At 43.3% G+C, this 15,633-nt stretch overlaps 1 long non-coding RNA gene and 1 pseudogene across 1 annotated transcript; one reads left to right on the plus strand and one right to left on the minus strand.

The window, feature by feature from the left end:
- Positions 1-527: 527 nt before the first annotated feature.
- Positions 528-1,608, minus strand: LOC143729316 (uncharacterized). Its single transcript, XR_013199975.1, has 3 exons — positions 1,494-1,608; positions 1,222-1,337; positions 528-580 (listed from the first exon to the last, which is right to left on the minus strand). It is a non-coding gene; the product is annotated as an uncharacterized LOC143729316 (long non-coding RNA).
- Positions 1,609-9,429: 7,821 nt separating this feature from the next.
- Positions 9,430-10,131, plus strand: LOC143729022 (uncharacterized; annotated as a pseudogene).
- Positions 10,132-15,633: the final 5,502 nt, after the last annotated feature.

Genomic DNA, 15,633 nt, shown 5'->3' on the forward strand with positions numbered 1-15,633 from the left:
CAACAAAATGTTTATGTCCTAAGTAAACTAATTATGGTAATTAATTATATTTAGTTGTTTTTAAATTATGAACTAAACTAAATAAATGAGAAATTCAAATTTCTCAAATAAAATTCTGTCCCAAACATCACTTTCAATACACAATCTTCACCATACTTTATTACACAACACTTTATTTGAGGACACAACATAAAGTTGATAAAGTAGCATAAAGACTAATGAGATTCAAGATAAATAACAATGAGCCTTCAGAAATACATTAACATCAAATTAATCCATTCACAACTGCTGAAGCCATACAAATGAGTGCCAGAGAATCATATTCAGTCACCTATGATACAGAAAACAGATTTTATATTGTGTTGGAACAAAATAATTCATTATCACAGCTAAACTGGTTTCTTGCTCTTCCCTGTACGTCTCTATCGTGTTCGTGTTCTTCTTCCTCATCTAAACAGTTTGTTCAGTTGTGCACTACAGTAAAACTGATGAGCAGAAGATGTGATCACTGATGTGGTGTAGATCTTTCTCAGAGGACGAAGTCTCAACATCTCATCGTCAGGCGTTCTCCAGTCCTGGTCTGAAAGTAAAACAAAAAACACAAACAATTCAAATTAAACTGTTTAATGGACAGTCAGGTCAGCTTATGCTCTGCGTTATTTAAAGCTACATTGTGTAAGATTTTCTCCCATATAGCGGTGAAATTGTATAAGACTACCAACTGAATATTACTTTCTAGCCCCTCCCATTCCGAGGGCGTTGTAACTCCTACTGTGGCCGTATTATTATGAGTAATCTCCCCCTCGCATTCGTCACGGTGCCACTAAGTAAAGGCGCGAAAGGCGAAGTTTGAATTTCCAGGTATGTCCCTCTTTGGCTAATGTATTTTCAAGATGGAGGCGCAACATGGCTGCCACCATTCGAGCGACTCGCTCATATGTATTCTGAATGGCAGATTCTACACTTACGATAGTACTTGATTAGTTGGTGGAAGTAATTACACATGAATGAGAACATATAATTTTGAAAGAACAAAGTGTTTTTTTTTGCAAAGAATCAACATAAAAAATGACACAGTGTAGCTTTATTTTATATATATATATATATATATATATATATATATATATATATATATATAAAAATCGAGTGATAATCTGTAAAATGTAAAATGGTCAAGATCAAATTATGTAATACACAGCATTGTTTAAATACAAGACATACCAATGGACTTATGCACCTTTCTGTCTTCTTTGGGCACCAGATGTTTCTTCCTCACCCGAAACAAAGGACTTATTAGATTAGCTTGCGTTGATATAAGGACTGGTCTTCCTTCTCTGCTGTAAAACAAGAAAGTCTCCACTTACTCTATGTGCAATTACTATTGTTCTTGAAACATACCAATTAACACAGTTATAATTAAGTTAATTTACCATACGATTCAGGGGAGAACATTTGATAAGTAAATACTGATTGAAATATTGTAGAAACTTTACCTGGGAAGGGCTGATCACGGCAAGATTTGCTGCGACTCACTAGTAGATCTTGTGAGGGTTGGTTCCTAAAAGAGCTGTTGAGTTTGATATTGTAGAGCTTTAAAAAAGATAATCCTGCAAAACAGAAAGGAAGGTCATTTTAATACATTACTTGCAAGTAGTCAGTTTATATATAACTGTAGGATTTAATTTATGTAAGGAGTGTTGCATAATTATATATTAAAAGCATTTTTATGTAATAAGTTCACTGATATGTGAGCATTTCTATGAATAAAAGTATGTCTTTAATAGCAAGCAATAATCATATAAACTTAAAAACGTGATTATGATAACATGATATAATATGTTACATGATAACATGTAAAAAAAAAAAAAGATTTACATGCAGACGGGACAGTTATCAGCAGTATAACGTCCCGGGTTACGTGTGTAACCCTAGTTCCCCGAAGGGACGGACGCTGCGTGAAATCGCAGTGGGAACGCCCTCAGCGTGACGCGTCTGAAGCATGAATGAAATCAGTCAATGGAGAGAATGAGCGTACGGCGAGTGACGTCATCGACCAGGAAGCTATAAATATCCCCTGAGTACACAATACGCCAGCTTAAAAGTTACTGAAGCAGCGACCCAAGGGGATGCCGAGAGTATGGCAGGACACGCAGCGTCTGTCCCTTCGGGGAACTAGGGTTACACACGTAACCCGGGACGTTCCCCTTCAGGGACTACCGCTGCATGAAACCGCAGTGGGAACGCAATACCCACATCCCCATACGACCAAATCCCCGTCGTGTGTCATTAGGAGACACAAACCGACGAGAGAACCTGAGCCCCGGGAGTGGAGCTAAGATCGAGGGAATAAAATCTAACGAAAGTGTGCGGTGAGGACCAGCCTGCCGCATCACAAACGTCCTGAAGAGAAGCTCCTGAAAGAAGAGCTGTAGAAGCAGCCATACTCCGGGTGGAATGAGCCCTTACAGCCAAAGGTGAAGGCTGATGGGCCGAACCATAAGCAAGTGGGATGGCCTCGACCACCCACTTGCTCATCCTTTTTCTAGATGCAGGACACCCTTTCTTAGGTGACCCAAACAGACGAACAGTTGTTCCGATCTCCTCCACAGGGCAGCTCTGTGGACGTAAGCATCAAAACCCAAACTGGGCACAGCAAATTAATTTTCTCCTGGTCTGACGTCAGAAAAGGCGGAGGACAGAAAACCTGCAGAACTATAGGTCTAACTGAAACAGTTGGAACCTTAGGAACATAACCTGGTCTCGGAAAGAGAAAGGCCTTAACCAACCAGGAGCAAATTCCAGGCACGAGGGAGCCACCGAAAGTGCTTGAATATCTCCAATTCTTTTTAGAGATGAGATAGCGAGAAGAAGGATAGTCTTTAGAGTAAGAAACTTTTCCGAAACTTCCTCGATGGGCTCGAAAGGAGCAAGGGAGAGACCTTCTAAGATGATGGCCAGATCCCAAGCTGGTACCCTCGTGCGAACTGCAGGCCTCAGCCTCAAGGTGACACGAAGGAAGCGAGACATAAGTGGGTGTTTCCCGAGGGAACCTCCACTTGAAGGGGTGTGGTAAGCAGCTAAGGCCGCCACATACACCTTCAGTGTGGAGTGGGATAACCCTGTGGAGAGACGGTCCTGCAGGAAATCCAGGACTGTACCAACCGGGCAGTTAACTGGGTCCTGCTGGCGCTCTCCACACCAAGAGGTGAAAAGTTTCCACCTCGCGGCATATAACTTCCTCGTGGAGGGAGCTCTGGATCGGAGGATGGTCTCAACGACCTCAGCCGAGAGACCAGAATCTATGAGCTGGGCCCCCTCAGAGGCCAAGCCCACAGCCTCCATAGCTCTAGACGGGGGTGAAGGATCGACCCACTCGCCTGAGAGAGCAGATCTCTCCTGATCGGTATCTCTAGGGGAGAGCCGTTGAGGAGAGACACTAGGTCCGCAAACCATACCCGGGCCGACCAGAACGGGGCTATTAGCAGGAGACTGAGCCCGTCCCGGGGGAAGCGATCGGGGGAAAAGCGTACAAGCGTGACCTCGGCCACGGATGTACCATCGCATCCAACCCCAGCGGGGCTGGATGGCTGAGAGAGAACCACAGCGGGCAGTGTGATGTTTCTCGAGAAGCAAATAGGTCTACCTCGGCTAGACCGAAATGTTTCCATAGGAGTTCCACCACCTCGGGGTGAAGACTCCATTCCCCGGGCCTCGGCCCCTGTCTTGACAGGATGTCTGCCCCCTGATTTAAATACCCCGGGAGATAAAAGCTCTCAGAGAAAGAATTTTCCCCTGGGACCATAGAAGGATCTGACGTGCCAGTTTGTAAAGCGGGCGAGAACGCAAACCCCCCTGATGGTTTATATAAGAAACCACCGATGTGTTGTCTGTCTGGACAAGAACATGGTGGCCCCTTAGGTCTGGGAGGAAGTGTTTCAGAGCCTGAAACACCGCCAACATCTCTAGGCAGTTTAAGTGCCACAGACGATGATGGTCCTCCCACAGACCCTGAGCCGGGCGACCGTCCATGATCGCCCCCCAACCCGTGAGAGAGGCATCTGTCATTAGCATAACGCGACGACAAGGAGCTCCTAACACAGGGCCTTGGGACAGAAACCAAGGATCTTTCCACATGATCAGGGCGTGATGACACCGTCGCAAACTCACGATCATGCGAAGCGGATTTCCCCTCGGGGAGAATCCCTTGGTCCTGAACCACCACTGTAACAGTCTCATGTGCAAGAGGCCAAGAGGTATCACGTTGGACGCAGCTGCCATGAGACCTAGCAGTCTCTGGAACTGTATTACAGTGGATGACTGGCCTAGCTTGACCTGATCTACTGCAGCGAGAATCAAAGCAATACGAGCAGGTGACAATCGTGCCTGCATCGTCGTTGAAACCCACACTACACCTAGAAAAGTGGTTCTCTGTAATGGAGAAAGAACACTCTTTTTGGCGTTGAGCCTCAGCCCCAGTCACTTGATATGAGCAAGAACGACATCTCGGTGCCGAACCGCCTGTTGTTCCGATTGAGCTAGAATCAAGCAATCGTCTATATAGTAAAGAAAGCGGATGCCCTGTAACCTCAGCGGGGCTATAGCAGCATCCGTACACTTCGTGAATGTTCGGGGTGACAGTGCTGGGCCGAACGGAAGAACCCGATATTGGTACGCTTCGCCCCCGAAAGCGAACCTCAGGAACTTCCTGTGTTGAGGGAGGATAGATACATGGAAGTAAACGTCCTTTAGATCTATCATGACAAACCAGTCCTCGGATCTGATTTGAACATCCCCAGTGACAGACACAGCGCCCTGTAACGTACTGGCAGGGAACAGCTGGTCTGGGCACTCCACAACCTTCCTCGGAGGGGGCGAGCGTCCCTCGGGAAATCGCTCGCCGAGTCTCTCTACGCCCTGTGAAGGCAGGGTTAGTAGAGCAGACCCCTGAGGGCATCGGAAAAGACAGGGCACCGTGTTCTTGTGCAGTGAACTCAGGTCTTTCACGATAGGGACCACCCTCAGAACCCTGACGTTCAGCACGTCAGGATTTTTTTTTTTTTTGATGAAGTAGTATCCTAACTCCCTGCTGGGTGGGGGACCCATTCCGCCAGGAACTCTACTAAGGGAACCAGCCTCTCGAGGCTGGCCTCCGGATGAACATCCCGAGTGACAGACACAGCGCCCTGTAACATACTGGCAGGAAACAGCTGGTCTGAGCACTCCACAACCCTCCTTTGAGGGGGCGAGCGTCCCTCGGGAAATCGCTCGCCGAGTCTCTCTACGCCCTGTATAGGCAGGGTTAGTAGAACAGACCCCTGAGGGCATCGAGAAAGACAGGGCACCATGTTTTTGTGCGGTGAACTCAAGTTTTTCCCGATGGGGACCACCCTCAGAGTCCTGACGTTCAGCCCGTCAGGACTTTTACGACGCGGCCTTTCTGGCGACAATGACTGTCCTCAGATCAGTCCTGCCCCGAGAAGGCCGCGCCGGAGAGCGCCCCGCCTCGTCCCTCCAGTTTCTCTGCAGGGGGGCACGAGACGTGACACTCCGCTTCTGCTGTGCTCTTTTGGAAGACGAACTCGACGAAAGACTTTGCTCTGGTTGAACATTCTGCGTGACAGACACAGTGCCCTGTAACGGCGCACCGGCAGGGAACGACTGGTCTGAACACTAGAACCCTCCTTAGAGGCGGCGAGCGTCCCTCGGGAAAGCACTCGCCAGACCCTTCTACGCCCTGTTTCGGCAGGGTTAGTAGGACAGGCCCCTGAGGGCGCCGGGAGAGACAGGGCACCCTTAAGGGAGGTGAACGCAAGTCTCTCTCGGCGGGGACCCCCCTCAGATTTCCTTTGAGCAGGTCGGCCTGAAAAGCCTGCATAAAAGTCATCGTATGCAAACATGCAGCCGCCTGCCGAGCCACCGAGTAAGCCTTCCCCACCAGCACAGAGGTATATTTATTTATTTATTTATTTATTTATTTTTTGGTGGAAGAGCCGGTGCTTTAAGTGAAGACGATGAAGCAGGAGAGAGATAGCTCGCGAGCGTCTCCTCCGCCTACAGTATCGTCACATAACCAGCAGATTTAGCACCAACAATGTTACCATAAGCATTGGACTGATTTGTGTAAATTCAGCTTGAAACCGGTCTAACCCAGGTCTTTGAAACCTCAGCATGAAGATCTGGGAAGAACGGTAAGCACCGGCTAGAAGGTTGAGGTCGTGCAGACAGAAATCTATCATCTAGATTGCTTTTAATTCTAGAAACCTGTCTATCAGCTGGCCACTCGATACTGTTTTTTTTTTTTTTTTAGCTTTTCAACAGCCCGAGATAATACATCCATCAAACCTTCTTCATTTGCAGTATAATGTGATAAACTAGTTTTCTCTGATGCAAAACTTTCGACATCCAGCTCCTCAGAACTGGAAAATCTCAATTCAACATCATCATGTGCCTCCACCCGGGCAGAAGTAACCGCCGCAGCGCGTGCTTCCAGAGCCGGGTGAGAGGCACTAGATCTCGTCGGAGATAGCTGAGATAGGGCGGAGCCCGTCTCAACGTCGCCAGCGAGATCCATCTGCGAGCCCCAAGACAAGCGCCGCCGCTCTGCCTCAACAGAAGCGGGACCCGAGCCTCGGGGAGCTCGCAGCAAATCACTCACATCGAAGAGCGATCGCCGCGAGCGCAGAGTTCTCAAGGGAAAACGCTCGCAATGCTGACAATCGACTCCCTCGAGAGCCGACTGGGCATTGCTGCACTCCCAAATAAGCCACACTTAGCTCGTGTGAATCCCCACCCGTGATGTACCGAATACAGGGGGGAACACACTTATTATACTGCTCGCTCATATTGGTTTTTTTATATAAAATATATATAGTGAAAACTCCTGACAAAACAGACAAACACAATCGACAGATTCAGACACACACACAGAGCTGCTGAAGTAACTAAAGCTGGCGTATTGTGTACTCAGGGGATATTTATAGCTTCCTGGTCGATGACGTCACTCGCCGTACGCTCATTCTCTCCATTGACTGATTTCATTCATGCTTCAGACGCGTCACGCTGAGGGCGTTCCCACTGCGATTTCACGCAGCGGTAGTCCCTGAAGGGGAACTGATCTGATTACAACAAAATAATCGAGTATCTGATGTCATGTGACAAGTCAGATTAGCTTTTCCACTCTTGCTAACAGAGGAAGTTTATGAGTTGTGGAGAGACATCATGTATCGTTGGAATATCAACAGACAGGATCCCAATTGTAATAATTTTAATGAATACAATGCAATTAATATAAACATTTTTGATAGTGTATGGGACGTCCGACTACTTTCCAAGAAGGCGCGGAACTGATTTACAAATATGGAGATAAATATGTACAGGAATTGAGGCACTAGCCATTGACAGCACTAGGAGTAAAAGCTGCATGATTATGTACAAGTATTGTACGAATTTGACAACTTCTTAAATCTTGTAAATTATTAAGACTTTGAGACTATGTTTGTACTGATTGGGCTATTGGTTTTGTAAGAAAAGGTTTAAGAAACAACAAATGCTTGATAAAATGTTTGATTTAGGGTTAAAACCAACACATACATACCATTGCGAATATTTGCCTTTGTAGCTTTTCGTCTCCCATTTACTTCTCCTTAAACAATAATGAGCTGACTGAGTCCGAAAGGCCCTTTTGGTCTTTTCAGCTGAAAAAAAGAGAAAAGAAAATATCATTATATAAAATATATCGGATTATTTAATGGAAAAATTACTGATTTACCTTACAAATATTTCTTGTTACATTATTTGCCATTAAAAGCATGATAAGTGTTGTGATTAATATGCATTTACAACAAATATCACTTTAAAACTACCAATACTGAGGTAAAAGCACGGACAGTTTTGTGGTTACTGTCCTTTTACCAGACCTATAACAGTAAAACTAAGGTTACGGTGGTAAACGCATGGTAAGTGTTGTGGTTACTGTGCATTTACAACAAATATCACATTAAAACTACAAATAATGTGGTAAAAGCATGGTAAGTGTTGTGGTTAATATGCATTTACAACAAATATCACATTAAAACTACAAATAATGTGGTAAAAGCATGGTAAGTGTTGTGGTTAATATGCATTTACAACAAAAATCACATTAAAACTACAAATAATGTGGTAAAAGTATGGTAAGTGTTGTGGTTAATATGCATTTACAACAAATATCACATTAAAACTACAAATAATGTGGTAAAAGTATGGTAAATGTTGTGGTTAATATGGATTTACAACAAATATCACATTAAAACTACCAATAATGTGGTAAAAGCATGGTAAGTTCTGTGGTTACTGTCCTTGTACCACGCCTATCACAGTAAAACTAAGGTTACTGTGGTAAAAGCAAGGTAAGTGTTGTTTTTACTGTGTTTCTACTACAAATACCACTTTGGAACTAATTGTACTAACTTACTTTAAACCTAATTTGAATATTATTAACTAATAGAAGTTCTAGGCCTGTAGCACGTCACGTGACAGATAGTGTTTAATCACCTTGTTTTGAATTAGAAAGCAATGAAATGCAAAGCCTCCGTGGAGATGACAGATAATGCAGAGACTGAACATGAGCTAATCTGATTCATTTCGACCATCATAAAAGACATTATATCAAACATTATTAGGACAGTGTATTTTGCTACTTACCAACATTTGGCACACATGCACTGATGCCAAATATCGCGATGTGTTCTGAAGGAGACTTCTTCAACGCGATTTCCTGCTGATAAAATTCGCGTAGTCGTTTATACTTTTTTTTTTAAAATCAATTAACAGCAAATCAGTCCAGCTTCCCTGGCAATAAGACCGAAATAATAACATTAAAAGAAATACATATATAAACATGATAAGATATCGTGAATAAATGTCGATTAAACAGCTTTCTCTGCTCCAGCCTGACTGGCAGAAAGAATCGTGCATTACATTAGTAAAAAAATAAATAAAATAAATAAATAAAAATGCTGATATCACGAAAATAACTAAATAAACGTGTCAGTATCACGAACCAGTAGATTAAATGACGTGACCATATCACGAACTGCCATGAGACTTGGCTGTGTGGCACCTCAAAAGCGTGGAAAAAATTGCTAATTTATATTAAAATGAGTGTATAGGGCTACTGAGAAGTCTGAACATTACTGGTATTGTCATTTTTATAACCTTTATTTAACCATCTGGAACGGAGAAAAAATGATACCACTTAGCGCCTCTAGTGGACTTTTCACTCGAAAAGTGCAGGGAAACGTACCTGGAGGTACGTATTTCAGGTTTTGCAAAAACGTAGGCAGAGTAACGTATTTCCAATGAGCCTCAGTTGCATTTAAGGTCACAGTTCTAAAAACGCAGGACACTAAAGAGACTTGTCTACCGACTGTGAAAAACACCCAAAGAAAGATGCCCAGGGTCCCTGCTCATCTGCGTGAACGTGCATTGGGCATGCTGCAGGGAGGCATGAGGACTGCTGATGTGGCCAGGGCAATAAATTGCCATGTCCGCACTGTGAGACGCCTAAGACAGCACTACAGGGAGACAGGAAGGACAGCTGATCATCTTTGCAATGGAAGACCACGTGTAACAACACCTGCACAGGATCGGTACATCCGAATATTACACCTAAGTGACAGGTACAGGATGGCCACAACAACTGCCCAAGTCACACCAGGAACACACAATCCCTCCATCAGTGCTCAGACTGTCCGTAATAGGCTGAGAGAGGCTGGACTGAGGGCTTGTAGGCCTTTTGTAAGGCAGGTCCTTACCAGACATCACCAGCAATAATGCCGCCTATGGGCACAAACCCACCTTCGCTGGACCAAACAGGAGTGGCAAAAAGTGCTCTTCACTGATGAGTCACGGTTTTGTCTCACCAGGGGTGATGGACGGATTTGTTGTTATCGTCGAAGGAATGAGCGTTACACCGAGGCCTGTACCCTGGAGCGGGATAGATTTGGAGGTGGAGGGTCGACATGGTCTGGGGCGGTATATCACATCACCATCGGATTGAGCTTGTTGTCATTGCAGGCAATGCCTAGCGGTACAGGAAAGATATCGTCCTCCCTCATTTGATACCCTTTATGCATGCTCATCCAGACATGATCCTCCAGCAGGACAATGCCACCAGCCATACTGCTCGTTCTGTGCGTGAGTTTCTGCATGACAGCAATGTCAGTGTTCTGCCATGGCCAGCGAAGAGCCCGGATCTCAATCCCATTGAGCACATCTGGCACCCGCAGGGTGAGGGCTAGGGCCATTCCCCCCAGAAATGTCCAGGAACTTGCAAGTGCCTTGGTGGAAGAGTGGGGTAAAATCTCACAGCAAGAACTGACAAATCTGGTCCAGTCCATGAGGAGGAGATGGACTGGACCAGCACTGCAGTACTTCAAGCAGCTGGTGGCCACACCAGATACTGACTGGTACTTTTGATTTTGAGCCTCCCTTAATTCAGGGACACATTATTCTATTTCTGTTAGTCACATGTCTGTGAAACATTTTTAGTTTATGTCTTATGGTGTTGACTCTTTTAGTGTTCATAAAAATATTTACACACATTAAGTTTACTGAAATTAAAAACAGTTGAAAGTCAGAGGACGTTTCTCTTTTTGCTGAGTTTATAAGCAACTACTGATGAGACAATTGATGTGCCAATCGAGATGACGGCCTCTCCAAGTCCCTTGGGCTGGACGGCCATCTTAGACCACTCCCCAGCCCATCACCAGCCCAACACTCACCTAGAGTGGGACCCAGGGAAAGGAACCGTGGGTCTGAGTCACATAGAAAGGGTACAAAGCCCGCAGCAAATAACCCTTACCATAAACATGGATTTCAGAAAGTGCTCGAAGCGCTCAGCGCTTAGCGCTTATATACCTGTCTGTCTGGAAGGGGGACATGTTCTATGGCCCCTTTGTCCAACAGAGTTTGCAGTTATTGTATCCACAAGTGTGACTATTCAAGTTTCATGGTAGTGGAGACCATGGCGTTGAAACACGGAGGACGGTGCACAATATCTCGTGAGGCAGCGTCTTGTGACGCAACATCTTTCGACGCAAAATCTTGTTTGGGGAATGTTAAATATCCTTTGTCCTGGGGAACGGTAGGTAACAACTGAATATTTAACATTTGCCTGGAATGCACTTCCCCCCCGAAACACAGAAGGTGGCGGGGATGGAACAGCAGTGTCTTTAAGTGAAGATGAGCTCCCAGAAGAGATAGCCCAAGAGCATCTCTTCTTACTGGGGCATCATCGTATAACCACGTGCCCTTTCACCTACGATAGTCGAATAAGTTGACGTCGAGGGCACAAAGGCAGATGAAGAAAGGGAGAGACCGTCGCTGAGGCCCCTCCTCCTGGCCAGTCTAGCTGTAATCTGGCCACTGCATGAATGACCACCTCAAGTATCTCCTCAAATGCTTCATCGCAGGAACTCTTTTCTCTTTGTTATAGAGAAAAAGGAAGAGAGTGAGAACATTATTTTCCTGCTTGACAAAACTAATTGTCAAGTTAGACTATGACTAACTGTTACATGTCTGTTTATAGCCTCTGACGTGCCCATTCCGATGATGTCAATGTGGCAGGTGAAATACCACTACCGGGCTTAGGCCCAGACAATTAGCAGACTACGCCACGATGGGACTTACACCCAAGGAATTGATTATTTTGTTCTCGCAAGGCACTCGAGTTCGTGGATAAGTCAGCCAGAGACAGTGGTCCAATACAAAAAGTTAATTTTATTTGGTTTGCATCAATAAACACACACAATAATTCACTGCCAACATGGAAGCATTTGGATCTCACAAAAACATATAAGAGAAAGTTTCACAACAAACAAGATACACTACACACTAAATCAGACAACGAAACACACCAACGTTACACTATTCGCCACACACATTCACACAACCAAAGGATCGGGCTGAAACCTACCAGTGGGAGACTAGTAGCGCAAGCAATGAGCATCCATGGGAAACACCCCAATCACACGTGCCAGGTTCACACACACCTCGAAGGAAATAATCACACTCGGTGAATATACAACCACTGCATACATCAAGGGACCCACCACCGCAAAGGGCACTGCTCCCACTGGCAGCTCTCAGCACCTAGACAACGGAAAGAAAATGGAAAGACAATGGGAAGACAAGTAAAAGTTAGAAAAAGTTTCATACATACAACTTACAACTTACAAAAAAGGGAACCCAGCCACACCGAGGATCAGCAACTCCTATGGTCTCCCGTCGGTGTGGACAAATCAAAACAAACAGAATAAATCAAGCAAAAACATTAATAATAACCAATGGGCCGATCCCCTTGAATATAAACAGTGGGGGAAAGGCCTCCAGGCAACAGTTTCAGATAACAAAATACAGCTAAAGACTTAACCTACTTAAAGAAAAAGAAAAAAAAACACAGCACTCAATTAACGTGATGCCAGTGTATCAGACACTCAATGCAAAGACATTTACAACAAGCGAAGGTATGCGAAATCCAAGTGAGTCCAACACGCCACAATGGAACGGGCCAGACACTTGCTAGCTTGGGCTAGCCAGGAATCCCATAATCATCCGTCCCGTGAAACGAGCAGCCGGGTATTGCGAATGAAGCCCGTGAGCAACACGTAACAAAACAATGGTTAAACAAAGCAGCAGGTGTTCGCCGATGCCGCCGACTCGCAGCTGTACCCCCGGTCAAATAGCACTCCCTATACTTTGATAGCGTTGAGTCACGACCCCAAGCTCTGCTTACTGCCAGCCGGGCCAACACTCAGCTGGTGAAAGGGCTGCTGCAACACCGGGGATTCTACAGCACGAAAAATACTATAAGCCCAAGTTATAAAGTCATTCGAGTGAACAGAGAAAACAAAGCCAATCATACCTGCGGCACTACGGTAAAACGGATAGCCCCGACTCAGACGTCAGGTTGCTGGGCAGGTAACCAAGACAAAAAGTTGCATGCTGGTGACATCAGACGTCAAACGAAAAGTCCCGATTTATAAAAGGGCTTAGCCCTTGCGATTGGCTTACCCTTAACTGCCCAGTACCAATCCCAGCCCAACAAGTTTAATACCAATAGGGGAGGCTTGAGCCAGACTGCTGCATCCTGCTACATCATCATCAATTTATTTAAGCAAAATTATTGGTGTGTTTGCCACACGTGTTCACAACCGGTCAAACAAAAATGTTTTTTTCCCATAGCGCTGTTTGTGCAGCATTGAGAGTAGGTTTTGAAAGGGAACACCGCGTAATGCAGCCATGTAAGCCAACAAACTATCCATCTACAACACTCTATGAACAGTAGCATTTTAAAAGCAATATCAGCTCATCTTAAATCAACTCATCAACTCAATTTTCCTCACCTTCAATTTTCAATTGTGTTCATTTCTGTTGGGTGTCTTCAAACTGGCAAACCATGTGAGCGTTGAGTCTGACGCTCCAACATCTCTCCAATATTTTGAATCTGGACTGCAGTACCCATTTCAACCGCTAGTTGCCAATCTTACACACTACACCTTTAATCTTTGTTAACATTATTTAATAAAAATACAGCTGTTCATGTTACTTCACAGTGCATTGAAATAAACATTAACAAACATTAACATTAACCAAGATAAATAAATGATGTAGAAGTAAAGATCATTATTAGTTGTTAACTAATGTTAACAAATGAAACCTTGTTGTAAAGTGTTACTGAGACTTATACAACATTACAAATTCAATAGTCTATGGAAGTGTATTCTATAATGTCTCTGATTGTAGAAAAGCAGTCAAATTATCGAATAATAGAGTATTTAACTCCACTAATGGATTTCAAGCTCCCATAAAGCCAAAAAAGGATCAGCTAATTTTGGAAAGATAACAAAAAGGCTAGAAGTGTTAAAGGGGGACAGGTGAACTCCGTGTATGCAGTTTCAGTTGCCACCATACATATTGCTGTCATCACACAAATACTCTGTCCCTGGGGTGGATGGTAGCAGAGTTAATTGAAACTAAATGGATTCTGTGGGCACAGTGTGAGTTGCCAGCAGGCAGAAGCACAGATGGCCAATGGAGGTGAAAATGGGCATCATATGGTCACAGCATGAGGCCAGAAACAATCTATAAAGCTGCCACAAAATGCCTGTATGGGTTAAAAATAAGTAAATAAATAAATAAATAAAATAGAGGAAGAAGAAATGTTTGATTTTGAAATAGTATTTGATAGAAACCTCTATAAAGCAGATCATATTTTTTAAATATTTAAAATTGTATTTGTTTAATCATCTAATATAAAATAGATATTTCAAAATTAGCACAATTAAAACAGCTTGAAGCAAATTAGTTTCAGTAAAAAATGAATGGAGGCTGTAATACAGCTATCCAGGGCGAGAATAATAACAAAACAATCACTTGATTTTGAAGTAACATTGCAGTGATAATGCCAGTAGGGACCCCTATCAAATTTTAACAGCTTGATTTTACTATCTGTGAGATTTTCAGCAGGTGGTAACAGGTTAGTAGGAACTGAAAATAATTGTTTGCATTCATATGGGACTGTAAAGCATTACCGATTAGACTCTAATTAGACTGAGCGTGGATGAACAAAGAAAAATTTTAAAGGGATAGTTCAACCAAAAATTTAAATATGAATGTGTGCAAAATGAATAGTACATGTCGTTTCAAATCCGTATGATTTTCCATGTAACATAATATGAGCCATTTTTGAAGAATGTACTGGTCGATATTTTTTTTAATTTATTGACAGTGGGACTAGAGCTTTGAAGTTTCAAAAAGGATGTAAATGTAGGGGCAAGTGGGGCTAGTTGAAACACACATGGTTTAATCAGTTCCATGCATACTAGACTGATGAAACTTATCGTATTTACTAGTTGAAATATGAATATAACACCATATAGAGCAAACGATTATATCAAAAATCAAAACAAAAGATATAGCTGAAAATTTAACCATAGCAAAAGTAAATTTCTTATTGACGTACATTTTTCATCTCAGTTTTTAGTGTTCATTAATAACAAGACAAATCTGTTATTTAGAAGGTGAGATATTTCTTTAATGATTAGCTACTTAGCAGAAGACACTAGCCAGGTTTATTTCCAGTTGCTCAGGTGGGGCACGTTGTCACATTGTGTTACAATGTGCCCCGCTATAAGAACTATGGTGTTTTATGATGTTCATGATGTAATTCACATTAATTACTTTTATGAATTGTATTGGGAAATAAAGACTGAGGTTCAATGTTCAGAAATTATTGTTCAAATAATTATTGTTTCATCTATTTGTCTCCTGTTGAGAGCTGTGTGTAGAGGGGAGGGGAGTGTTGTGTTCAGCTCTGTGTTTTTCTGAATGTCTGAATGTGATTCTTCATCTGTTTGCCCACATTGTTTAGAATTATGCTATATGTGTTGTGCAGTGTTTGCCCACATTGTTTTGAATTATGTTATATGTGTTGTGCAGTGTGTTCATCGTTAAACTTCCATTCTTTCGGGGTAAATAGAGAATAAATATATATATATTGTTGTAATTAAACAAAATCACATATTTGAAGAGCTCTTTTCCAAAACGCTATAAACGCCATTTAAAAAAAAAATTAGTTTGTCAAGTAATTTT

Source organism: Siphateles boraxobius, unplaced genomic scaffold (assembly GCF_051911475.1).
Source record: "Siphateles boraxobius isolate OS27281-9 unplaced genomic scaffold, OSU_SipBor_1 8, whole genome shotgun sequence".
Lineage (NCBI taxonomy): Eukaryota > Metazoa > Chordata > Actinopteri > Cypriniformes > Leuciscidae > Siphateles > Siphateles boraxobius.